Source organism: Lasioglossum baleicum, chromosome 2, assembly GCF_051020765.1.
Source record: "Lasioglossum baleicum chromosome 2, iyLasBale1, whole genome shotgun sequence".
Taxonomy (NCBI): domain Eukaryota; kingdom Metazoa; phylum Arthropoda; class Insecta; order Hymenoptera; family Halictidae; genus Lasioglossum; species Lasioglossum baleicum.
This window is the reverse complement of record NC_134930.1, coordinates 16,613,171-16,639,898: the sequence shown is the minus strand read 5'-3', so window position 1 is coordinate 16,639,898 and position 26,728 is coordinate 16,613,171. Positions and strand designations below refer to the sequence as shown.

The window sequence follows — 26,728 nt, the reverse complement described above, 5'->3', positions numbered from 1 at the left end:
TCTTCCCGTCCCTCGGTCTTCGTCCATAGGCAGACAAAGGGCGATACGAGCGGGAGCAGCCGTGGTTCGCGGATGCATATATCGTCCCGCAATTAAGCCGATTCAGAAAGAAATAACACGCCGCCATTTCCGCGTTTCCAACAGGTTCGAAACTCTGCAACCTTCTACTACTCGCAGATTCGTCACTGGCCGGAAGTGGGGTCTGGCCGGAAACTATCCGTCCCAACAGTATTTAAAATGGTGGAATTCGCTAGAGAACCAATAGTTTTTTGTCCTTCACAACATATTTCAAAGTCATCAAATAAATAATTATTTCCTAATGATCGATACTGTAAAATAAACATATCTACAGTCTCGGTGAACGCGAATTTCTCAGTTCGGATAATCGAGGTTCCCTTGAAATGCGATTTAAACAAATAAATATGATGCAAACGGTGTCGTGTTGGGGCTCGTTTCAATCAGCAAAATGTCACGAATTTCTAAGTCAGAGTTTCATAAAGAAATAATGAAAATTACAATAAAACAATTAATTTCTATGTGGAAGTACGGAACGGCGAATATCGGTCGAGAAATGATACTTTTAGATATTACTGTGCTCCGTCACTCTGAGAATCGGTCTGAGCAAGATTCCACTGCGACACACAGCAAAGTGGCAAAGAATTCCGCGTCGAGCCGCGAAAGAAAAGTGAACCGTTTCGCAAACGCGGTTGCAGCGTTCGAGGATCGGTGAAACCCGGCATCGTGTGTTTCTTAAGCCGATTTCCGCGGACACGGGCGGCGGAACGCTCTTGTTCGCAAATAAATTGTCCGTGGAGCGATTAAATGAATAATTCATTCGCGAATTTCATCGGTTACGAGCGGTTGTTGTAGATAGCGGGGAACAACGGTGAAGCAGGGGAAGCAGAATGAGGGGAGGGGAAGGCTCTCTCGTTAGAAAACACCGGCGAACAGATGGAAAGCCTCGCGTTATTTCACGTCATTTCGCCATCGTGTATCATTTACCGGCACGGACCCGACACGCTAGGAGACGTGCTAATGCGAAATACGACGGGCACACGCGACTTTGTGTCCGTCGCGGTTTTTGCGGTCGCAAGAAAGCGACCGTTGCGTGGCTAATGCTCTGCTGGTCGGTGTCCGCGAAATATCAGGGATCCTCTCTCTCTTTTTCTGGCCCTTTCGCTCCTTCTCCTCGCAAGCTAGAGCTCGCTATGCTCGGAATTTCGTCGAGATGCCGAAACTCTCTTCTTCCGTGTTGCTCCATCGTTTTGCTAATTTGTTTGCGCGTTCATGTCGTCTTAATTGGAATTTGTGCATCTTCTAAAAATTTTCAGAAAATGCTGGAACATAAAATTCGACAGAATTTTCAAAGTTGTGTGCTAAGCGTTATAATATTTTCAGATTGTATTTTGGATTGATTAAAAGTTTGGTGCGATTGTTATGAAAAATGTTTGCGCACTTTAGCGCAGTCGGTTGGTTGGAGAAACGTTTTTCCAGAAACGGGAACGAAACGTTGCGACCGAGGTTTCGGTTCTAATCAGACCGTGGTTCTATTGCGTCCGGCGTCGACTGCTTTCCATCTACATTGTTCAAGATTTCGAACTTCGCCGAAACACCGCTGAGAATCGTGATACAGCGATGATTCGTTCTTCCTTTCGTCTTCGTTTTAATTGCGACGACTTCCGCGGTAGCGTCACGGTTCTATTTTCTCGCCGCAGACTGTTGTCCAATTAAATTTAGGCAGCGCGTTGTTTAATTCGACGATGTTATCTATCTTCGTTATTCTTTATGGAGGCGGCTATGTGTGTCGGGGATCGTTGAAAAAACATTTTATACAACGCAGTTATCTCATTCGGATACAGCGTGCTCGCTTCTTGGCTGTCTGATGAATGACGGTCTTGATGCGAAGTTGTTGGGGAACTTGGAAATTATGATTCTGTTGGCACGCGGATAGTAGAATATGTAGTAGAATGAATAGCTCAATGAATACTACAATGAATAGTAAAATGAATGGTGGAGTGAATAGAAAATGAATAGTGCAGTGAATAGAACGGTGAATATTACAATGAATAGTACAACGAACTGTACAGTGGATAGTGCAATGGCCAGTACAATGAATACCACAATAAATAGTGTAGTTCTATGAGTAGAACCATTAGTAGTACATTGAATAATACAATCAATAGTATAACGAATAGTGCAATAAGTAGTGCCAAAAGTAGTACATTGAATAGCTCAATGAGTGGTACAATATTTAGCACCATGAATAGTGTCATGAATAGTGCAATAGATATCGCAGTGAATAGTACAATGAGTAGTATAATGAGTAGTGCCACGAGTAGTGCAATAGGTATTGCAGTGAGTAGTACAGTAAATAGTAAAATAAGTAGAACTATGACTAGTGCCATGAGCACTGCCATGTGTAGTATATTCAATAGTACAATCAGAGTAGTATAATGAGTAGTGCAATGAGTAGTACCACGAGTAGTATAATGAGTAGTGCCACGAACAGTACATTGAATAGCACAATGAGTAGTACAAAGTGTACATCAAAATGATTAATGCCATGAGTAGTGTAATAAACAATCCAACAAATACAAAATCTCTGAGTGCTCTCGATGCCACTCAAGATCATCGCCAATCGACAATCCGCACAAAAACAACTCCCACGCAAAATCGCCTCCAAACAAGCTAATTCGAAAGCATCCTGCGATAACCCAGGTTAAAATAATCAAGCCCCCGCTGGTGCTCGGTGTGCCGAGTGTGTTCGCCGAGTTTTCGAGTTAATTCCATCCGAAAAGTAAAGGATTCCATTTCCTTTGTGAGGAGCCGCCGGTGTGTACTTAGGGGGTTGCAGGGGGTGTGTAGGTGGAGAGATAGGGGTGGAGAGGGGGTTGGGTTTTCCGGGTATCACCAATGTGTCGACTATCGGGGCCCACACATATCGCGGGGGTGCAGAAAGCTTTTTAATTAAACGTGGCTCGGCCCGGTCCGGCTCTCTTTCTCCCGTCGCCAACCCCCACACCCCCGTTCGCCGCTCCCGTTCCGGTTTCGAGCTGCCTGCCGGTCTGCGAGTTCAAAGTCGAGGCTCGGCAAGTCAATATCAAATACCTCCGAGCTAGACGGAGTGGCTGTGCGCGCAGTAAGCACAGTAAGCAGAGACAGCCACCCCCGGATACGATCTAACTATACCGAATCTCCCGACGAGAGGTTCCTCCTCTATCTCTTTCCTCCTTTCCTTCTTTCTTCCTCTGGCTGAGGATTATTCCCGTTTGACAGTGATAGTGTTCTCTTCCCCTTTCTTCTTCTTTTGGATCTTGTGTCCTTCTCCTTTGCTTTTGGACAGTGTTAGATCCTCTTTCTTCTTCTTTTTCTTTAGATACAATCTTTCATTATTTCATCTTCTTTTAGAAAATTTCATGAATGGAGTTCATCATTGGACAATATGGTGGTAGAAATAATAAACTGTGCCTTGTCTGACCAACAGTATTACATCACTTTTGGGTCATCCACAAGATGAATTTACAAACAGGTGAATTTGATTTGCAACAGGATTAATTTGGAGTGCAAAACCTGTATCGACGCTTCGGAGGAGAGGAGATCCCGGCGTCCGGCGAGCCGGCATATAAATCGAGGGCTAGGGGCCCTTTCGTGTCGCTATTTCAACGACCTCGTGCCGACCCTATCGAAGAAGGGCACCGGTGATAATGGTTACGAGCGCGGAACACGATTCCCCCTTTCGCCGGGACTTCTTCTTGTTCTTGTGATTCCGGCGAGCGTTGAGAACGCTCGGAAAGAGCGAGCTGATTCGGGGGGTGGCCAACCACTGCTGTTGTCGCGATCAGTTCGATCGTGAACATCTCAAAATTGATCTCTAATCTTCAGTCCAGCCACACTCAATATATTGAATTAATATATTAAATGTTGAAAATGGAAAGCGATTATTAGAAGAACTAACTACGTTCCCTTGCTTTGCACGAGTGATCGAAAAATCGGATCGTTCCTCCAAAATCGATAGGAAAAGAAAAAGAAGAATTGAAATTCGTATAGTTTGATTTTCCGCTGGGCCCTAATTTTTTGAGATAAATTGAAAAATATCCTCAAAAATTGATGCAAGAGTGATGGTCTCTCCGTCTTTAATCATTGTTTAAACATGCTTAAACAATCATAATGTATTAATACTGGATATCTCTGTATTCGGGGAAAGTCTATAGAATCTTTTGCTGTAAAGAACAATTCAATATCTTTTATAGTAACATCACAATATTTGTTTAAATTTGAAAAATATGTTTTTTTTTTCAAAGCCATGTTTTTCAAAAACTGTGCGCATAGGAGAAAAATTGATGACAGATTCGGAATCAGCGCAAAAAAACTCTATAGGAAGGACCCAACAGTATATTGAAATCATAAAAAAAGTTGAAATTTGTTGGACAGTGTTATTAGAAGAACGATCCACGTTTTCTTGCTTTGCACGAGTGATCGAAAAATCGTTCCGCCAAAATCGAACGGAAGAGAAAAAGAACGTGAGAGGGGGGTTGAAAATCTCGGGTCGCGAAAATTGTTCGGCGGATTGCGAAATGAAACGACCCATCGGGAGATCGTCTCGCAATCCGGTTGAAGCCTCGAGGCTGGTCGCTTTGATTCCGTCCGCGCGTTGGACGAGCTTCCAAAAAGTCGAGCTGGGAAACGCTTCGCTACGGGTTCACGTTATGGTTTGGGGGTGGCGGCGGCGGCAGGGGGCTGGAGGGGGCTGGTTGTATTTCGTTTGGCCGCGTCTGCATCGTTTCGCGGTGGAAAACGCAAGGCTGGCAACGTTTTCCAGCGATAACAATTATCCACGAGAGACTTCATTACCCATTCGCCGCGAGCGGCTTCTATTCTTTATTTATGGACAAGCTCATTATTTCTGTGCAAGTAAGCATATGAAAAATTCTCCCTCGCTCTCGCCACCCTCTTCCCTCTTTCCACTCTCTCTCTTTCTGTCTCTCTCTCTCTCGTTCCAAACCGCTTGGTTATTCGTTCATCCTCTCTCTCTCACTCTCTCTTTCACGCTGATTCTCGCCGCATAACCACCGACTCGCGGTTTTATTAAATTAACTCCCTTGTGCCGCACATCGTGGACCATCTTGTTTTTGTTTTATCGGTGCCACTCGTACATTGGTCGATCTGGACCTTTATCATCTTCCTTCAATTCTTCTGCGACCTTCCGATGGTTCTAATCGATCATCAGGTCGATTCTAACACCTTCCCGTTCGATTTCCTTTGCAATGTTCAGTGTCCAGTTATATGTATATATGTATTAAATAAAAATATACAAGTTAAGTATACAGTTATATTTCTCACTAACTATTTTAATGTACTGCTGATTTTTTTGTAAGATAAAATTATATCATAGGGCAAGGCATTAAAGCAGTAGGAAGTCTAAAAGAATTGGTGTGTCTCAATATCATCTAGCGATATTATAGATTATTGATCCGATATTATATAGATTAACTGGACAAATGACCGATTTCTGGTTTCTTATTTCACAATTATTGATATTATAACGATGCTTCCACTGGAAATGATTATATACATTGTTGTATCCAAGCACATATTATAATAAAATTCACAAACAATCTATTCTCTAATCTAATCTCTACAAACCTATCTGCTTCGATTTTTCAAGTTAATTAATTTTAATCAATTTTTAGGTTTTCTCAATGTGGAAGTTCCAGATGACAAAAAAATTCATTTCCGACATCTCACTCAAATTGTGTGGCACCCAAGCTGCAAGATTTTGAGTAAAGCCCATGGAGTGAAGATGGTTAGCGATGGTCTATCACTTACCATCGCTAAATTAATCTTAAAATTAACTAATTCGAAAAATTGAAGCAGATAGGTTTGTAGAGCAAGAAAAAGACTCGCGAATGCATGCAACACAGGTGTCCTCCTTCAGCTGAGACACCCTGTATATACTTTTACATGATATGTAATTACATAAGTAACAAAACACAAACAAGAAACGTTTATTACAAACCCCAATATATAAATTCTACGTTGTCATTTTTATAAGGCAACACACGTCTCGGTAGGTTTAACGTTAATAAAAAAGAAAAAGAGTATGTCGTAAGGAATATAGTTTTGACGCACTTGTGAACAGATAATTCGCAAGATCGTTGGCTGGATCGCGCGAAAAAAAAATTGGCGTCGGAAGCAGCGGTTTCGTGGAAGCAGGGACGGCAAGGAACTGGAATCGATCGGTGCTCGCGAATCGGTACGAGAAATCTGCGAAATTTCCCGGAACGGTCGAAAGTAACGAGACGAGGCAGCCGGCAATAAAGTAAACGGCCGTATATCGTAAACTCGGCTGGGCCCCGGCAATCACCATGGCAGAAAGTTAGGTCCCCTTGGCCGCGGTTCTCGTGGCCGGTGCGGTGAGTTTCTTCTTCCGGTGTGTAGTCCGTCCCGAAGATCCCCCCGGTGCCGATCGAATAGGATCGGTGGTGCCTCGTCGTCGCGTCGTTTCGACGACCAGGACGAGGACGAATCGCGATAAACGCCCCTACACCGGGGACTTATAAATGACCGGTAAATATTCATGTCGAGGCTGCGTCCGCCGGTGTTATGCAGATGAGCCGGCTCGTGTGCATCGCGCGTATTATGCTACCAGGACGACGCGACGCGTATACTACGCGAGACTCTCCCGTCCTTCGGCTTCCACGGAAGCCGGGCTCATCTTTCTATCTACCATCGGACGTACAGCGACACGCGAGTCTGTCCCTGCCCTGGATAGTCGATGTTCGTCACTATACAGCCACCAGCAATTATATTTGGCCACGGTTAACAGAACGATTACTTTGTTAACAGTAAACCTACCCAGCACTAAAAGTAATTAAAATGTTTTAGCTTACGAAAATGGCAAAACTCTATTTATTTAGATTTTGCGCAATTTTTATTGCAATGTATGCTTCGATGAAATTTATTGAATCAATTTTCATGTAAGCAATTTCATAATTTGACTGGCAGTGGTACAGTGGTGGACAATAGTTTAGGGACGTTCTAAAAAAGACGATAACTTTTTACCACGCTTATATTAGCTTGTCGAGTTGTCGTTGTTGTTGTATGCGTCAAATCTTGTAATCGAATTTTAAACCTCTTCCCGATGAACTAGAGACTTGAAACTTTAAACATAGCTCAGAACTGGATGACAATGGAATATTAAAAAACAAATTTTTAAAAAATTGTGCGTTCAGGAGAAAAAAAATTTTAATATTAACCGTCACACCCCGTCGCGCGACGCTCGATAGTACGTCATCGCGTTCAGCGATCCCCACTCCGCGCGCCAACGCCCCCTACTCCACTACGCGTTCCATTTAAAAAAGACTAAAAAGTAGGAAATAAAAAAATATATATAAAAAAAAACTTTTTATAAACCATGATTATATTAAAATGCACTAAAAAGGAGAAAATAATTTTTTTAGACATTAGTGACTATAAATAGAAGCGTGGAGCGCCCACGAAGATTACGTCAATATAGTTTAGCGCTTCACGCTTTTATTTACAGTCACTAATGTCTAAAAAAATTATTTTCTCCTTTTTAGTTAATATAAGCGTGGTTTATAAAAAGTTTCTTTTTGCATATTTTTTAAAAATATTGTACTATAATGGTTGAACGTTTTTGGGAAGCTAGAGCAATTAGTTTACGACAGGATGTGGAAACAAATTTTGTCAAAAATTACAATTGATCGGGATTCTTAAAAAAATACTAAAAGTTGCATTTTCAATTTTTTTATAGAAGGACAGTGAGTCCTTTTACACTATTTTTACAGTTGACTTAGACAATTTTTATCTTGCATAAAGATCCGCAGATTTGCTGCATTTATGACAAAAATGAGCAGGTGGATTATCAAATTCGAAGAATATTAACATGTTAGTGTCAGCTGATTCGCATATTTAAACAAAGAAAAATATTTCTACTTGCCTCCTCTAGATACTAACTGAGTCCAGCAATTTTTATTTTGAAGACTGATGATATTCAGCCTGAAACGATACTAATCTCGCAAGAAGAAAGTTCGTACATTTCAGTGCTCATTCCATTAGACTGTTTCTCTTTCTTTGAACCTGCTGTCCTTGGTCACCTTCCGGGCAATTTCGTGCGAAGTCGCGTGGGAGGACGATGGAACGGGAGAACGAGAAAGACAGAAAGATATAGGAAGACAGAGTGAAAGCGAGATAGGAAGAGAGGAGGAGAGAGAAGCCGGTAGAGAGAGGCTCGCAGAGATTAGCCCCGGGAGGCTCCTTTGTGCAGCAATGAAAATGGCTTGTCTCAAAGAACCGCGACGGATACATTTTTAATTACCTCAAATATCACTTGGCGAGCTCGCCCAAGTTTCTTAATTAAATGTCATATTGCGCCCGGAGGGTGAGTGTGCTGCTTCTCCTTCTGATCGAAGAAAGAAAGACGAAGGAGAGAAACTGCCTTCTCCTCCTCCTCTTCCTCTCTCCTCTATTCGAAAGGATCGAGAGAGGATCTTTTGAGCCGCTCGGCAAATATTAGCTGTATTAATAACGGGCTCGATGAAGCGCGACCAACCAGATCCGAATTGGCTGCGCCAATTTGCATTGTTCTTCGGTCAAGAATAACAAGACGAGGCGGGGGTGTGTTCTGATCCGCTCTCGAGATCGCTAGATCTCTACGGTTTTATTGCATTTCCCCCGTGGATATTGTTTTGCCGTGGCGATGTTCTTGCGGCGCAATTATATTGATCCAGCTGGGATCGCGAATGTCAGCGTATTCGTTCGGCAGGCCATACGAATATTGGCAATTAGGTATCGGACCGATTGCGGAGACTGCGAGAGCACGTGTGGAAGAAGTGCACTGTCCCTTGAAGGTAGATTCGTTGAGACTTTCTAACCCTCTGCAGTCGGAGCTAATTTAACTTGAAAATGAAACGTTTCTTCCGACTTAAAATAATTCCATTGTGTATAATCTTTTTTTTTAGGGATATGAAGTTGATCTAATACCTCGTCCAATAATTAAATGTGTTTGATATTGATTAGATACCAACATATTTAATAATGTACACAATATTGTGAATAATGGTACAGCAATTTTTAGTGGTGACCGTGAGATTTAAATTTACTCATCATTAGACAGCGAATTTTATGCATTTATGACGAAAATGGACGCGTACAATTTAAAGCAGTGGACGAATTAAGAAGATTTAAGGACATCAGTGTATTAATTTCAGCTTGATAGGATAATTAAAAGAAGAATACAATTTTTATTTGGCTCCTGTGTCGTGTAGTCAATGCAAACATTTTTTATTTTGCGTAAAGATCTGCAGTCTACTCATCACTAAATTGCATAACAAAAAGTTTCAGACAAAAGTTCCTTTATATCAAATAAGGTAAAAGCACCAATAGTTCACCAGTTAAGAAAACTTTTCTGCGCGGATAATAGTAAGTGCTTTCTATCCTTTATTAAATAGCGGGACTCTGTGCGTGAAAATACTGCTTGTTAATAATAATAGTAAATGTTTCGTGGTCTACTTGCTCTTAATTAATCTGGGAAACTATGTTTCTCTATCGCGCCTTTCTCGAAACATTATCTTTCACGTTTCCTGAAAAGTGATCACTAGACTGCGGATCTTTATGCATTTATAGCAAAATCGAAGTTGTGGAAAAATTTTAAAAATTGAAGATATGAATATATGTATAATTTCTCCTCTATTAATATTTAATTTAGTTTCTATTTCTTGCAATCGGTGTAGAAAACGTTTATTTTGCATAAAGATCCGCAGTCTAACGATCGCCTATCAATTACTGGTGCCTGTACCTTAAGACGTGCGATGTGATCATTACTTTTTTGATGTCTCGAGACTTTATCGAAATATAAAGGTGACCTTGAATCAAGTATGTGATTCGCAAGAGTGTTGAACTGCTGCCGCCATAATGAACTGTCTAGGAAGCAGAAGAGTTCAGCTAGAGGTCCAAGCTAATCCTAGCGAACGTTGGTCCAGAGGATCTCGGGCGTAAAACAAAGAGTGAGAGAGAGAGAGGCATCAGGGGCTCGAAAAAGCCCGACTGAAGACCAAGGACCGCGCAGAGAGTCTAACATCGTGGTTCCCACAAATCCGGGGAATAACGCACACGGTAAATCCCGGCTTCAAACAAGGCACAGTTAGCGGTGTTTGCAGGTCGCCACATACCTGGCCCGTCTCTGCTTGAAAATGCTAGAAATGGACCGTGTGTAAAGCCCGTGCAAACTGGCTGAAGCTACGAACGCGGCTCGGCAACATCAAATATGAAAGCTCGCAATTATATAAAGCTAAGAGCACGGCGCGGAGGCCAGAGAGACCCCCCCGTTAGATTCGCGGCAGAAATGCAGCGCGAACTGCAAACAGCACACGCAAACCGCGCTCCGCGCTGTTCAAGCTCGAGGAATCCGCTCGCGATCCGAAGAGAAGCCGAGAGGAACACGGGAACTTTGACTTCGCGAAGCACCGACACGTTAAACTGTTCGGGAACGATTTAGGAAGAGTCTGTGACGAATAAAGTGTCCTGCTTTGAGATTCGTATTCGTAAATCTGTATTTCATTTCATATTTTATTGTACGAGGCAGTAGGAACTTATTCTTGCATTGTGGTTAACACTTAACCTACCACTGCCGGTCAAATGACAGGTTTATAATTAAATTCAACATATAAAAATTTAATTCAACATATTACATCTGGCATTATTTAAAATATTTTACAGACGCAATTAATTCTTGAAAATGATCTAAAATAAGATTGGAAGGTTAAGGTCCAGATTAATGTGATAATTTGTAAAATTGCTTTTAAATTTCGATGATCGAACCAGTGTGCCCCGATAGCATTAATATTATTTGTTAATAACATTGCGATCGATCATAGGAAATATTTATATTTTTCATTGTGCAATTATTGAAATTATGAAGTGGCTTGTGAAATTTCACAAAATCGACATAAATAGAGGCTTGTCGTTTTTATAAGCTGAAACGTTTTAAAGTTTTAATCGCTTTCAGTGCTCGGTAGGGTTAGTGCTAACACTAGGTTAGGCCAATATTCGTAGAGCCAGCCGAACCAATACGCTGACATTCGCAATCCCAGCTGGAAAACGCCGAGATCTACAAAAGGCATATTGTAACTTTTCATTATTGTCACAGATAAAAAAGTTAAAAATCGTTTCCTTCAATTTTGTCTTCGAAATTTCGAGGACATTTTTTATAGGAAGACGGAAGATCTTTACAGTAAAATTATGGGAGCCTCGTAAATGTTATTTTTTATCTACTGTGAATTATGTTTAATCCTCTATGGGGACTGTCGGTAACTAAAAAGATGATTGGTTACGTGTTACATACCGTACATCGCAGGAGATGATGCTGATAGTACACGTTTATGAGATGTAATCATTCTTTGTCAGCGCGACGTGTCGCAGTCGCACTGTGAACCGTGTTTGATGGATGCGTTTCAACGTTTTCGATGAAACGAGGGAACCGAGATAATGAAAACAATCCGTTACGAAGCTGTTGATACGGTCGGACGCGTTTGGTGACGATGCTACTCAATATGCTGTGAGAAACAATTAACTTCTGCAAGGACACCAGCGTACGTATACACATACGTGCACACCTACATCCATAAATAATAAATAGACCGCGCATTTCTATGCAGAACGATTGTCTGCACTACGGAGACACTACTGTATAAATGTCTAAGCTTCCTTCTAGTACAGTACAACTACCGAACCGATATAAAATCAGAGCTGGGTAAAATAGTATTTTAAATAGTAAATAAATAGCAAATAACCCCATGTATTTTTTAAAATATGCTCACAACTTTAGAACTCAAATATTTTGATGCAGTAATTTTTGAAAATAAGTGATATTTTATTTGAAGCAGCAATTTTTGAACATAGTATTTTATTTTAATAATATTGCACATATTAAAATTGAAAATTGAAATTGAAAATACAGACAAAATACAATTTTAAATAGGTAAATAGTTTCCTAACCTTTTTAGAGTATTATAATGACGCAAAAAGAGTAAAATATTTTATTTCGTATTCCAGATTGTTAAAATAGAAATATTTTATTTTGTGCTTCTCAGATTGTTAAAATTGAAATACATTATTTCCAAAATTGTATATCTCATTTAAAACTATAAATAGTATTCGCAATATTTGCTTCGCCAAATAATGCCCACCTCAGCATAAAACGACAACCACAAGCCGAGCAATAAAATCGAATTTAAGAATGAGGAACAGCTGGGCAAGAACAAGAAGCAAAGGGGATGAAACACCTCGAAGAGACCACCGCTCGTAAACAGACAGTGCAGGAAGCGCGAAAAGTGGGCGATACAGGAGCGTGTATCTACAAGCGGCGGGAAAGTGTTCGCATAAAATCATATCGCAATAATCCTAAACAATTTGTCGGAGCGTTGGAACATTGAACGAGGAGCGGAAGGGTGTAGAGAGGGTGTGGGAGGGTGCGGAGGGGTTGGAATAGGAGATCGAGGCTATCCGAGGGTTCTCAGGAGGCCCGTGCTGCTTATGCCAGTCGTGGAATTCCGCGGTAATAGAATCGCAATATGGCCGGGGCGTATTGGAATATTCGCCGCGACGCACAATCATGGACTAGCCAAGCGACTGAATTTGAATATAACAACGGCCCTCTCGCACTCATACACACCGATGGCCGGGCATAAAGCACGACGGATACATATCTACAAGCGTGGATATTCGCCTGTACGGCGAGGGCCGTTTAAAACGCACCGGGGACACGCTCTCGTGTTGCCAAACGATTTTTGCCATGCTCGCGCAGGTTCGCACGGGACGCGGACGGCGACATCCTCGTCGTGGCTTCTGATTTTTAATCCAGTTCCACGGAGCCACGTTGCCTACCGAACAGGAGAACTCGGGGAACGACGATCGGTGGATTTGTTCGGGCTCTCTCTGGTACTCTAACAGAATCTCGACCGTGTTTCTCGGCACCGTTGCTGTTTATGGTGGCACAATTACGGTAATATCTCCGCGATTCTGTCTTTATCCCTATCTCTTAAGCGATTTACAATCTCAATGATGAGAAATGTAACTGTAAAAAATGATAACTTTTTACCACGCTTATATTAGCGTGCCGAGTTGTCGTTATTGTTGTTGTATGCGTCAAATCTTGTAATCGAACTTTACACCACTTCCCGGTGAGCTAGAGACTTGAAACTTTAAACATAGCTCAGAACTGGATGACAATGCAATATTAAAAAACAAATTTTAAAAAAAACTGTGCGTTCAGGAGAAAGAAATTTTAATATTAACCGTTACACCTCGTCGCGCGACACTGTAGTACGTGATCGCGTTCAGCGATCCCCACTCCGCGCGCCAGCGCTCCCTAATATCAAAAGCATAATTGAATAGAGCGTAAAACAAGCTTTAAAATGACATATAACTCATGAAATTAAGGTAAATATTTATTCATATAAAATTGCAATTAAAACAAACGAACAAAAATGCTGCATTTCTTTCTTTACAACCTAATATTTATACTTGTTTAATTCAATACAGGGTGGCCCAGTATTTACACACAACATGGCAATAACAGATTTTTTGTGGGTAAACGAGTTTCGCAGGTCTCAATCTATTAATTAAAACTGGAGTCACAAATTCACAGAGTACACACAAAATAGAGTTAATACTATTTCATCTAGTCGGGAACGAATTTTTGAGATCGAAACGCAACGCGTTTGTCGCGATCTCTCGATCCTTTTGTTCCCGGGCGGTCGATCGTCGACGTTCCTGACGCGTCGCTGGTTGATCGCAACCGAGAAACGGTGCATTTTCGAAATTTCGCGAAACGAAACGAAACGAAATTGCCCGGTCCGGGTTAGGTTCAAAGCGACCGCGTTAACCGAAGTTATTTCGAAGGGAGCATTCTTACGGACCGCGATTCAAATATGTCAAATATCTCGCGGCGACGACCCAAGGAAAAATTAAGGGGTCGCGAAACCAGAAACAGCCCTCTTCCTCCCTCTCTTTATTTCTCTTGCTATACTTTGATTAAAGTATGTCGCGTGGTTTTACGCTTTCCTCCTGTAATCAGACTCGCCGACTTCGACCGAGGGTTAGGGCGAGCTTAGGGGATGCTTTTCGCTGCGGTATTCCACCAGTGACATAGTAAAATTGCGTCGGAAAACTTTCCTTCGTAGTTGCAAATTCTTTTCTCGATATGCTGATGTACTACAGTGAGGCTGAATGATGTTCGTAATCGGAATTTGGTGATCCATTTGGTGAGCAAGGGTGTTGATCCAATTGCAATAGAATATTTTTTGTAATCATTTATTAATGGTACTTTTGCGATAAAATTGAATAAAACCTTTTGCTACATCAAATGTTCCTAGCTGATTATATTATTATATAATGTGATAATTAGACAGCGGATTTACGCATTTATGACAAAAATAAATAGATGTAATTCAAAACACTAAAAATATTGTTATATTATTTTCGACCTATTAAATGTATTAAGAAAAAAAATGAATTTCTATTTCACTCCAGTTTCGTGCAATTTAAGTTGAAAATGTTTATTTCGCAAAAAGATCCGCTGTCTAGTGATAATGCATTATACTATCAATTATATAGATAAAAGTATTACTGCAATAATAAATTGTATTGCACTATGTAATATGATTGAAAACAAATATTTAAAAAATTCCTTTTAGCAAATTCATTCGTTAGTTCGTGAAATAAAATGTTATTATTAGACCGAGCTTTAATTGCGAACTACAGGAGAATATTTTTAAATTCTTTAAACATTTTTCCTGAACGAATAAAATCCGCAGTCTAATTATATCAACGCAGTTCTGCATTGAAAATCACACTTTCTCGCACAGGTCAATCCTTCCGCAATGTTTTTTTTCCACGCGGTTTTCCCTCGCTTATCTGTAAAAAAGTCCCACGTGCACGTTTATTTCTGTTAATAGGTTCAGATTCGCCCGAAGCGTCGCAAAACCCGCGATTGCATCGAGTGCAGCACGTCGTCACGTATGTACATTGTACATATGTAGGCGCCTATGTATATGTACAATGCAGTTGCGCAATCAGAGAGTTTCACCGAGTTTTCACGGGACGTGCTCCCCTTTCGCGACGGAAAATAATGAGGAAACTGTAATTATTCGCGATTGCGTCGACGGGAGTTGGCTTTGTCGCGCGGTCCCCGCGGAAACAGTTCCCACGTGTCTCGTGATGTCACCGTTGATTTAATGCGCGACGCGTCCACAGTTCCCTGCTGTTTTGCTGTTCATGTTGCTGCGCTGCTGTTCACATTGTGAGACGGTATCGAGGAAAGAGACAACTCCTGTCATTTGTTATTTAAATCGTGGGAAGCGAATATTTCAAGGCGAAACGACGTTGCAAATATTCTGTATAATTTATTTCATGGACCTTGTTTATCGTAAAACCAGGATATTCCACTTCAAAATCTGAATTAATTAGAATACGTGGATCTAAATAGGGAAAATAGGCTAAAAATTAACCTTTCCCATTCTACCCAATCCCACACTACCCCTCCGTCGAGATAGGGATTGAAATTTCACACAGAATATCTTCTCGTCTGTGAGACGTATTTGTTAAAAGTGTGACCTTATGAATGCAGCATAAGTTGTTCATTCATAGGTCAGAAACTAATCTTTTCCATTTCGCCCCATAACTACCCCCTCGCTCGAGATGAGTATTAAAACTTCACACAGTATACCCCTTCTCGTCTGTGAGACGTATTTGTTAAAAGTGTGACGTTATGAATGCAGCATAAGTTGTTGGTACAAAGTGTAAAACAAAAATGGCCCTTTCAGGGACAGCTGTGCTCAAAATTGGAGTATTTGCATAAACAATCGCGGTTCGGAAAGGAATTACATGCAGCCGATGCTTATTGATCACGGGGGGAAGGGGGTGGCGCACGGAGCGGTTTCCGTTTGCGAATTATTCGGCGAACGAGGAGCAGTCGTAACGTAACGCGGCCTGCTGGTAACCAAAGCGGACAAGCCGCGGCGAAACAGCGAACGCAACGGCTCAACCATTGTTTACGTAACCATTATTTAGGTTATTGTATCCAGCGATTTTCAGCCGTTGTAGCGGCTTATCGCGCGGCCATGTTTCGAGGAACCGGGGCCATTGTTCGGGAACTGTACGCCCGCTGGCATAATTTTCTAGGTGTAATCCGCCGGCCGGTCGAATACTTGATTCGCCGGACCAACACGGCCGGCTAGATTTGCCCGCATTACGACGCTTCTGTTTGCCGAATCACGATTAGAACGTTTCAACAGCTGCTGTTTGTTGCCGCCGGGAAATTCGCGAAAATCGAGCTCGGCCCTCCACTCCACCCCCTGCCCCCATCCTTGTCCATTAGGTGCATTAACGAAGGTAGGTCGCTCAGCGACCCCAACGTGAAAATTTCTCATGTAAAGTTGTAACTATGGGTTGTCCGAAAAACTTTGGTTGGGATACGTTAATAAAAGGGTCATTGCACGTGACGTGATTTTGTTCAAAAATATGTTGTAGTCTTTAGCGACCTATGAATGAATCTCTCAATGGATTTTTCGATATCTTAAAAATTGTTGATTTTACAGTCGTGTAAGAAAAGTGTCACCCTTGTTTTATATTAAATCATAAGACTAGAACTATCAAACCGGTGAAAATAAGCTTTTAGGAACATACAGTGAAAACATAAGAGTATCTATACTAAAAATGTCATTTGACAAAAGCGTTTTCACCATTTATTTTGAAATTTTTTTAAAATTGATGTTTTTAAAAAGATGAACATTTGTGCCCATAATCATGAAAGTGGTCCAAGTCACATATTTCTTGCTTGACCCTTTGCACTCGGAGATATTTTAACTCGAAAATTAAACATTTCTTCCAACCAAGAATATTTCCATTCTCTATGACTTTTTCAATTTGAATGATATGAAATTGGTGAATACCCCATACAATACCCAGAGATGCATAGTAATAATTAATATTTAATAACGTAAACAATATTTTGAACAATGGTACAGCAACTTTTAGTGGCGCCTCAGAGTCGCCATTCGAGTGCTAAGGGTTAAATTTGCCTATAAATTGCTTAAATTTTAATGTCTCAAAATAAAATTTAAAATTGTTTGCTTGTTACTTATTTTATATTTTACTACGTTTTTATTAGCTCGCTTTCTTGTTTGTTTGTCTGTTTGTTCGGTGGCAAATTTTGCAATTGATTTTAAACTAACTTCCTGTTGAGCTAGAGGCTTGAAATTTTAAACATAGCTCAGAACTGGATGACAATGCATTATTAAAAAGAAAAATTTTTTAAAAGTCTATTCGTTTCGGAGAAATATTTCCAGATAATTTGAATCGCCGACGTCTTCTTTGTATCACTAGAAATATTCATGGTATGAAGAAATTCTCGAGGAGCAACATTTTGTGGACATTGTTCGACTGTTGCGCCGGGTTTCGCAAACTAGAGCTATTCGCGAGCTTCTAAGAAAACAGTATGAAATGTATCTGCGTCCGGTTGGGAAGGGGACATCGTGCCGCTGCCATGAGCGGAGGCAGTGGTCCTTTGATTGTCATCCGGTGGCAGGGTGCACCCGTGGAGATACAAATGACAAAGATACGGGGCCCGTGGACCGGCTACCGCGTTCACGGTTATCTGCGAGCATGATCGTCTCGGTCTCGGTCTTCGGCTGACTAGAGGGCCTCCTTTTTTTCGGTCGGCAGTTGCCCGACTCCCACGCACCGAAAAACAAAAACAACGCGGAGGCGACGTAACATTTTTATTAGGGCAATTCAACGAGGCCCGCGAGTGGTCGCCGCTCTGCGATCCACGGGTATATTATATTCCTTGCATTCTTAACGTTGCGCCTTTTCTCCTCGACTCCGAGTCTCTTTTTGGGCCTTGGTCCTTTTTCTCGGGACTAGGGACCACAAAATTTAGATGTACGTCTCGATATGTGTATAGAAAAGAGATGCGATCGATATTTCTGAAAAACTCCGGTGCCCCGAGGATTTGTGCTTACGGGGCTCAGGAGCTGGGACGGAAGAAGTTAGAACGCGAATTTGATGGTATAGAACTCTTTGTGAATCCTTTACGGATATTTTTCTGTATAAAATGAGACCAAACAGGGCACAATTTGCATTATAGTTACTTCTGTAATCCACGATATAGTGGAACCTCGATTATCCGAAGTCTCTATTCAGTCGCATACAAATTGGTACAACGTAAATTGGTATAACGTTGTTATACATATTCAGTGGGTGTACAAAGTATTCGTACACGTTTTATAATCAATTAGAAGCATTGGTTTACGAAATGATATGTAAAAAAGATTTTCCAAAAGTTGTAATTTACAAGGTTACATGCAAAAAATAATAAAAGGCATTTTTAAAAATTTAAAACATACGTTTTGTAGATCTATGTTAGTTATACACATGCTGCAAATTTCATCGAGATCGGTTGACGCTGGAAAAAAACGACAAGCATCGAAAGATGTACGATTCTGTGGATTTTAAGCAGTCCTGTAAAACTACGATTCTCACCATTTTTAACCGCTTGTAACTCGTGTGTATGTTAATCGATTTCGATGAAATTGTCAGCATGTATATAATTAACATAGATCCACAAAACACATATTCTAAATTTTCAATGAGGTCCCAAATAAAAAAGTTCTAAAAAATACCTTTTTTATTTTTGCATGTATGCTTGTAAATTATAATTTTTGGAAAATCCTTTTTGCATATCACTTCGTAAACCAATCCTTCTAATTGATTATAAAAAATCAGGTCGTTTGGTACAATTATAAGAAAGTTATTCTGTTTTAAAGGGCGTTCGAATACTTTCGTGAGCCACTGTAGATCTACAAAACACATATTCTAAATTTTCATTGAGGGCCCAAATAAAAAAGTTTTAAAAAATGCCTTTTTTAGTTTTGCATGTAACCTTGTAAATTACAATTTTTGGAAAATCTTTCTTGCACATCATTTCGTAAACCAATTTGATTACAAAAAATCAGGTCATTTGGTATAATTATAAAAAAGTTATTGTTTTTACAAGGTGTACGAATACTTTGTACACCCACTCTCTCTGTATGTTATTTCGTGCTCTATAATGAGTTGAAAAATTAGTTCGAAATAGTGTTGTATAAAGCTCGAGTCTTCGAAGCTTCAGAGCTCAGTCTTAAAGACTAAGTTTCTATAGAAGAAGATTTAGAAGAAGTCTTTAAGACTGAGCTCTGGAGCTTCGAAGACTCGAGCTTTATACAACACTAGTTCGAAAACATGAAATTTCGAAAATTTGATTTTCTCTACGAAAAACAGGTTTCCGGTCCACTGTGTATCGGGTTTCGCGTGCGAGGCATGGTCCTCCCTTTGACCTCGTTAATTGTCATATCGCATCTCTCGAAGCTGAAGCTCGAACTCGGCGCGAGGCGGTGCGGGCGTGGGTGGATCGCAATGATTTACGAGGACCGGCGTTCCGGGGCTCAGGCTGGACTCTAGAGACGCTTCACTGATAGCGTCAGAGCCACATAAGTCATCGAGACTGTACCTAGGGGTCTCTCCTCTCCTCTCTCTCTTTCACCCCCTCTTTTCTTCCGCCATTCTTTCTGCAGTCTTCCTCGGAGCCGGACTCGGCTGTTCCTCTTTCTCGCACGTTCACGGTTCCCCTTTTTTCTCTCGGTCGCTCCACACGCAAACATCCGATTCTTAATCTTCTTTGGTGCTCCATTATCGGAGCCTCGTGCTCCAATTATAACGGGCAGCAGATACGGGGAGGGAATTATAATTGCTTTCGCCGGGGTACTGTCGCACGATGGAAGCGGATTCTCGCGTGGCCACGATGAATCTCCGGCCTAGCAGACTCCCACCGTGCCCCCGTAATTGACAAATATTAATGTTGCTGCGCGCACACAACAGGGAATCGTATTCTCGGATGCTGGAGAATCGGGAACCAGGAATTTCCCGGCAGATTCTCTGGCAGATCGATCAAGTCCTATCGCGTTATCGGGACCACGATGCGTTGATAATGGACGAAAGTATAATAATCAACTTTCGGAAGATTTTGCTCCTGGATTCTCGTGATGTCTGTTCACCGATTTTTGTCATAAATGCATAAAATTCGCAGTCTGTTGAAAACAATAGAGATTTCCTCGATGAACAAGTTAACACTTTACCTACCGCAAGCCAATTAGTAGACTGAACTGTATTTAAATGAAGCTCAATAATTATCTTTTAATAAAAATTTCCAGAAGAACTTGCTACATTCCATTAAGCCTAAAAATTTGTTGGGGTAAACTTTACTTTACCGGACTCAAAATTTGTGCCTTTCGCCTATAAATTATGATGTATTTGGTATGGGGCGACTATAGTTAAAGTTGTGCAATCTGCAGTGTTTTTGACAGGTAAGGGCATCGTCATATTGGTTTGTGGCAGAACCGCCGAACCTTTGGCAGAACCTGCCAAAAACACTACAGATTGCTCAACTTTAAGCAAGCATAACTCCTGAACCACTGATGCTACAGGATCGAAACTTCAATCTGCAACTGGCCCGGCTACAAAATACCAAATACATCATAATTTATAGGAGAAAGGAGTCCGGTACAGTGAAGAGCAGCCATTTGTTGAGTTAGGGTTAAAGTTGCTGTCGCTTTTAAACAATTGATTGAGGAATTCTGAGCTGCTGATTTTCGATTTTTAAAACGTTTAAATCTTCAATAATTAGAGTGTTGGAACATTTCACGTGCAACTAGCTAATATTTGAGTACGATCAATGAATGAACGAGATTTTTGGAGGAGATCGCATAAGAGGGGAGGGCCCAGGCTGCAGTTTATCTGTCGAGGAAGCGACGGCGCGGCGCGTAGGTGCATCTCGTTCGATGCAACTGGACTTAGAGGACGCGTAAGTGCAACTCGTCGTGGCTCTGGGAAGCGCGGTGCCTTGTTGCGTACACACCGAGATGTCCTCAGGATAAACAGGCAGGCTTTGTTCTCGGCTTATGAATAAAACATTCGATAGTGCATCTCGGAGAGCCATACCGTACGTACACACGCCGCGGCGTGCAATCCATTACTCTGGCCGCGGGTACGCGCCCTTTTCCATCATCTTGTGACATTCCTCGGCCCTCCCCCTTGCCGCCGTTTTTATTACCCTAATTGTTAATACCCCGCGTTTCCCCGCTTTTCTACCGGCCAAACCGGCCGGGAACCGTCGTTTCTCAGTCGCGTTCCGCTTCCTCGGAACGTTCGAGTGCATTAGGCTAGTGCATTTTTCTGCAGCGTGAAAAAGCATGCGATTGCACGTTCATTCCCAGCCGAGTCGCTAACTCGCTGCCGACTTCGAGCTGGTTCTTTTTCTCGTGTTGCTATCAGTGTTCCTGGTTTTTCTGCTCTGGAGATTAAATTGATTACTTTATTTCTTTCACAGAAACTTTAAATCATTCTTTTCTTCTTCGACACTTGGATTATTATTTACCTCCTGTTATCTGAATGTTCAAATTTTTTTCTTTTTCCATTAAACCCCATCCATTCCTCCGTCCGTTATCTTTCGATGTTTTCTTATTCAAATTGATGTGTTCACATCTACATCTTTCTAAAAACATAAAAATCACGAAATTTCGGGCAAATTTACTGACAAATAACAGAACAAGTATAACTTATTTCGGAAAAACTGTGTCAAATTGACACGAAGGACGAATGAAGGTTAACACCCAATTTTCATCGAAGTTGGGAAATTGTGGTTGAATCGATCGAATTTATAAAACACTGCGCAGCGAGAGGAAAGAATACCGGCAACGATCGCGAGCAATTGTAAAAGTCTCTCGAATTAACAATTACCCGAGGGGGTAGCGAGCAATCGTGTCCCGAGCATCTCGTTGCATCCAACCCCTGAGGGAACGAAGAAGATACACCGTCGACTTAGAGCGTCTTCCCGACGACTATAAGAATTTACAACGAAAGCGAGAAGCTTACGCAACGACGGAGCTTTTACGCCGCGCTTTAAACCAGCCGTGCTCAACCACACGGGACCCTCCGGGACACAGTAATTTTTTTCGAAAACGACACGTCGAATGAATAAATTTATTCTATACTTTCTATTTATATTCCCTGATGCAGAATCCCCCCCTCAACGTTTACTTTAGAACCCCCTGTATGGAATAAAATCATTTATGAGACTTAAAAATTGTTTTTTTTAAGAGAACGGTTGACCTGAAACCCTTGGTTCCCTTTAGACTTTTGTTCCTCGCGATGTGTACTATACGATGCAATAAAAAATACGTTGACCTTGAGAAAAACGTCAAGGCCTTTTCGATCCACTTTTTATTACCACGCTTATATTAACCTGGCGCGTTGTTGTTGTATGCGTCAAATCATGTAATCGAATTTTAAACCTCTTCCCATAGTCCAATCTTGCTGAAATTTTGTATACACACTCGCTTCCGATGACAATAAAAGTAGAAAATAAAATATATAAAAACTTTAAAAACCATGCTTATATTAAAATGTACTAAAACGAAGAAAATAATTTTTTCCTGGTTCTCCATGAAATACCGAATCCAGTTAAATGATAAATAATATTTTATCCCAAAAGTTTAAGCAATTAGTTCCAAATTTATTCTGTTACAAAATTAGTATCGGAATATATAGAAAACTTTAATAGAAATTTAAATAAAATTATGACATTAGTGACTATAAATATAAAAGCGTGGATGTTATATGTATAGTCACTAATGTCATGATTCTATTTAAATTATATTAAATTTTTCTATCTATATGTATATATTCTCCGACACTAATTTTATAACAGAAGAAATTTTGAACTAATTGCTTAAAATTTTGGAGAAAAATATTATTAATCGTTTACCTGGATTCCGTATCTTATGGAGAACCAGGAAACATTATTTTCTTCTTTTTAGTGCATTTCAATATAAGCGTGGTTAAAAAAAATTTTTTTTATACATTTTTTAATAGATCTGCGCCGATCCAGAGGGGGGGTAGTGATCACCGAAAGTTGAGAGACTCTGTTTCAAAGAAGCCGTATGCATGGTATGGGGAAAAAAGGAGAAGTGGAGGGGAGTGGAAAACAGTATAGAACGTCGAAGACGGGGAGGAAGAGATAGTCGAGCGTGTCTCAATGTCTCCCAGAAGGCTTGCCTCGGCAATTTGTGCCTTCATTCGCACAAAGCCCGAGCACCGCCGCGGATGCCGGCATAAAAGAGAAGTTAAAACTATGCCGTCGTTCTTATTACCGCCCGGAGCCACCCTGACCTAAGCCACCCTCCTCCACCCCCGTTGTTTCTGCCGTTTCTCGAGCAACCCCTCCCGAGAAACCATCCCTCTTCACCCCCGCGTTTCTCCTCTCACTCCTCCTAATAGGTCAAATATTTTCTTTCCGCTTACTTCGAGCTTGATTAAATAATTTATAATCCGCTGGAATGTGCCGGCGCAACCCCCCACTCCCCGTACTGTGTTTAAACACCCCACTCACCCTCGAATCACGGCGTTGCTTAATCTTTGTGAACGTCTTCAGGGGTGGTTCCCCATCGATGACGCCGACACGCTGTTATCACAGACAGAATTGTGAATTTTATATTCGAATCTTCAAAAAGAATTTCAACCATGAATACTTGGTATAAATTATTTTACCACGCTTATATTAACTTGCCGTGTTGTTGTTGTATGCGTCAAATCTTGTAATCGAATTTTAAACCTCTTCCCATAGTCCAATCTTGCTGAAATTTTGTATACACACTTGCTTCCGATGACAATAAAAGTAGAAAATAAAATATATAAAAATCTTTTTAAAAAGCCACGCTTATAAAGGGTGTCCCAAAATTCACGCGAGAAGTAATTTTGATAGAGAACACAGGTTTCTAATTAAAAATTGTGCATTTTTTATTGACTCATAAAGTATACAGTATAGGATTTGTATGGAATAGCATATCGGGTAAATGGCCTCCCACACATATTTTCTTCTTTTTAGTGCATTTTAATATAAGAGTGGTTTTTAAAAAGTTTTTTTTATATTTATAACTCCGTAAGTTAGGTCATAAGTATTGCTGATCGCTTCTCCGCGTTCCCTCTCGCAGCAGCTTGTCAAATTTCTCCTTTAAAAAACAGGATAAAAATCGAAAACGATTGTTTGACCGGTCCACGGGAGACTGGGGCCCCTTAATTAGAGATTAGCCGGTCGATCTAACGACCGGGCACGAAAACGTTCCCGGTCCCGTGGTGTCAGCGTTGATTTATGTCCGGGAAATGGGTCGTGCCTTCCAGGCTAGACACCGGTCGCGAAACGGTCGTCTGCGAAGGAGCCGTTTCGTCAGAAAACGTTCGGTCCCCTATTAAAAGAGAGCTCTCTCCCTCGAGAGAGGGAGAGAGAGCTGGTAGCAGGAAAGTGGAGACGGCGCGCCTCGTGGCACGGCCAGACATCATAAACTGTTTATAAATCACCGCCGGTATACCTGTCATAGGGTTCTAACAGATGCCCGGTACCTGCGACGCGAGCTGCAACGCGCTGCAACGGCTCTGCAACGTTCTGCAACGCTCTCCAACGCGCTGCAACCATGCAAAAACCGCCGGCCCTCGGATAGCCGTATCTGGCGAGCCACGAAGATCGTATCGTTTACGCGGATCCCGAGAGCGCCGACTCTAATGCACTCTTATGCACTCTTATGCACTCTTAGCCGGACCCCGAGACTAGATTTACGTCCGCCGGATTTCCAGGGACGTGCTGCCTCGTTCCTCCACTTCCTCTTCACCCATTCTACTCCAAATTTTTTCTTGGGAGTTCTGTCAAAAATGCATCTTCTAAAATGCTCTTAGTGTACAGTGTGACATCGATAATTTATCAGTAGAGTGCGGATTTTATGCATTTATGACAAAAATGGGTACGTACAATTTCAAACATTCGAGGTATTCGAAAGATTTAAGGCCACCAGTGTATTAGTTTCACCTTAATAAGATAATTAACAGAAGAATGAAATTATTATTTGGCTCCTGTGTCTTGCAAATAATGCACACATTTTTTATTTTGCATAGAGATGCTCAGTCTATTTATCAGACAGACTTTAAATCAGAATAACTTTCTCTTCACCCTTTGTACTCCAAATTTTTGTGAATGTAGGGCTTGTGTCTAAATGCGTTTAGTATACAGTGACTCCAATAATTGACTGCGGATTTTATGCATTCATGACAAAAACGGGCACGTACAATTTAAAGCAGTGGACCTGTTAAAAATATTTAAGGACATCAATGTATTCGTTTCAGCTTAATAAGATAATTAGAAGAAGAATACAATTTTTATTTGGCTCCTGTGTCCTGCAATCAATGCGAACATTTTTTATTTTGCGTAAAGATCCGCAGTCTATGAATCAGACACACTTCCATACTTAAAGTGCATTTAGAATTGAAAGAAAGTGAAAGAGACGCTTCTGAAAATTGGTTTTTACAACTTGTTTTGTGTCCAAGTTAGTACTGAACATTTGAAAAATGTGTTTTATTTATCTTGGAGTGAACGGTGAGTATACAAAAATGGTGTATATCCTCCTACAATATTCGCTAATTTTTATCGGCGTGCATAGTATTCAGGCGTTATCACCGAAATATGAATTTCTAACATCGCAGCGTTGAAATCTCCACTTTCGAGCTCGAAACGTTGCCGCGTAAGCTGATTTTGGAATTGCGTGGAGATGTGCCTGCGACTGCACTCTAATCTCTTCTATTCGCATCTCCCTCCTTCGTTCATTGGCTTCACTATTGTTCCCCAACATTCTCGCTAATGTTTCATTACTTGGTATTACGGATGTAGAGAAACTTTTAATACGATTTGTTACGAATCACTCTTCTAGTAATTTGCTGTTTTGAAGTGAGATTTGAATGAATATTTGTAATTTAGTCATGGCTGGACTGTAAATATTTATGCAAAACAACGAAATTTTGCTAAAATTTGTTCTTCTTTTATCTCATTAAACTGAAACTAATACACTGGTGACCTCAAATAATAAAATAAATCCTAATATGACCACTACGTTAAATTGTAAATTTTAAGTAATTCTTATACTCTAAATTAATTCAATATACATATAATATAATATAATGCAATATACTTTAACTTAATTTATAATTAGAAATAACGAAATTGGAAAATATGAAAACAGTTGTTGATAGTGTAAAAATTATTCGCGTTAAAACAATGATCGGATCGTTAAAAAATCCCCGAGCAGCCTGAAATTGTTTATTCGACGTCGAATGAATGTAATAAACCGCGCGACGCAGTAAAACGCAAGATATGATGTACACGTTGCAGATAATGCTACTTTGAAGTTCTTTCGATGCAGCCAGCTGTAGATTATCTGCATATAATTTCGTACGTTCTCCCGCGATTCGAAAGATTCTATCCGAACGAACACTTCCGGGTACAAGTTTGCCGATAGCGTTTTGATGACGGCGTTTACCGCCGCCAGTTTCCTCAGGGTCAGGAGTGACACTGATAGCGAGTGACTACGAGCATCTGTTACCATCCGGAAGTCTCAAATCATAGTGTATATGCGCGTAAAATATCGAGACAAGAGATACGTCTGCGCAGGCCATTTTATCAAACGACGAAAATCACGTTTATCGCGTTTCAACGATTGAATTACGGGCTCGCGGATCTTTGGCAAAGATAAAACGTAACATCGACTATACGCATAGATTATAGAAAATTCTAAAT

The 26,728-nt window shown here is 40.9% G+C and overlaps 1 protein-coding gene and 1 long non-coding RNA gene across 2 annotated transcripts in view; one reads left to right on the top strand and one right to left on the bottom strand.

Moving 5' to 3' along the window:
* LOC143221698 (uncharacterized) overlaps positions 1-26,728 on the top strand; it is a 261,806-nt gene that overhangs the window by 191,798 nt on the left and 43,280 nt on the right. The gene's annotated exons all lie outside the window — the stretch shown is intronic.
* LOC143221703 (uncharacterized) lies at positions 9,663-11,493 on the bottom strand. The gene is made up of 2 exons (XR_013011829.1): positions 11,363-11,493; positions 9,663-11,128 (listed from the first exon to the last, which is right to left on the bottom strand). It is a non-coding gene; the product is annotated as an uncharacterized LOC143221703 (long non-coding RNA).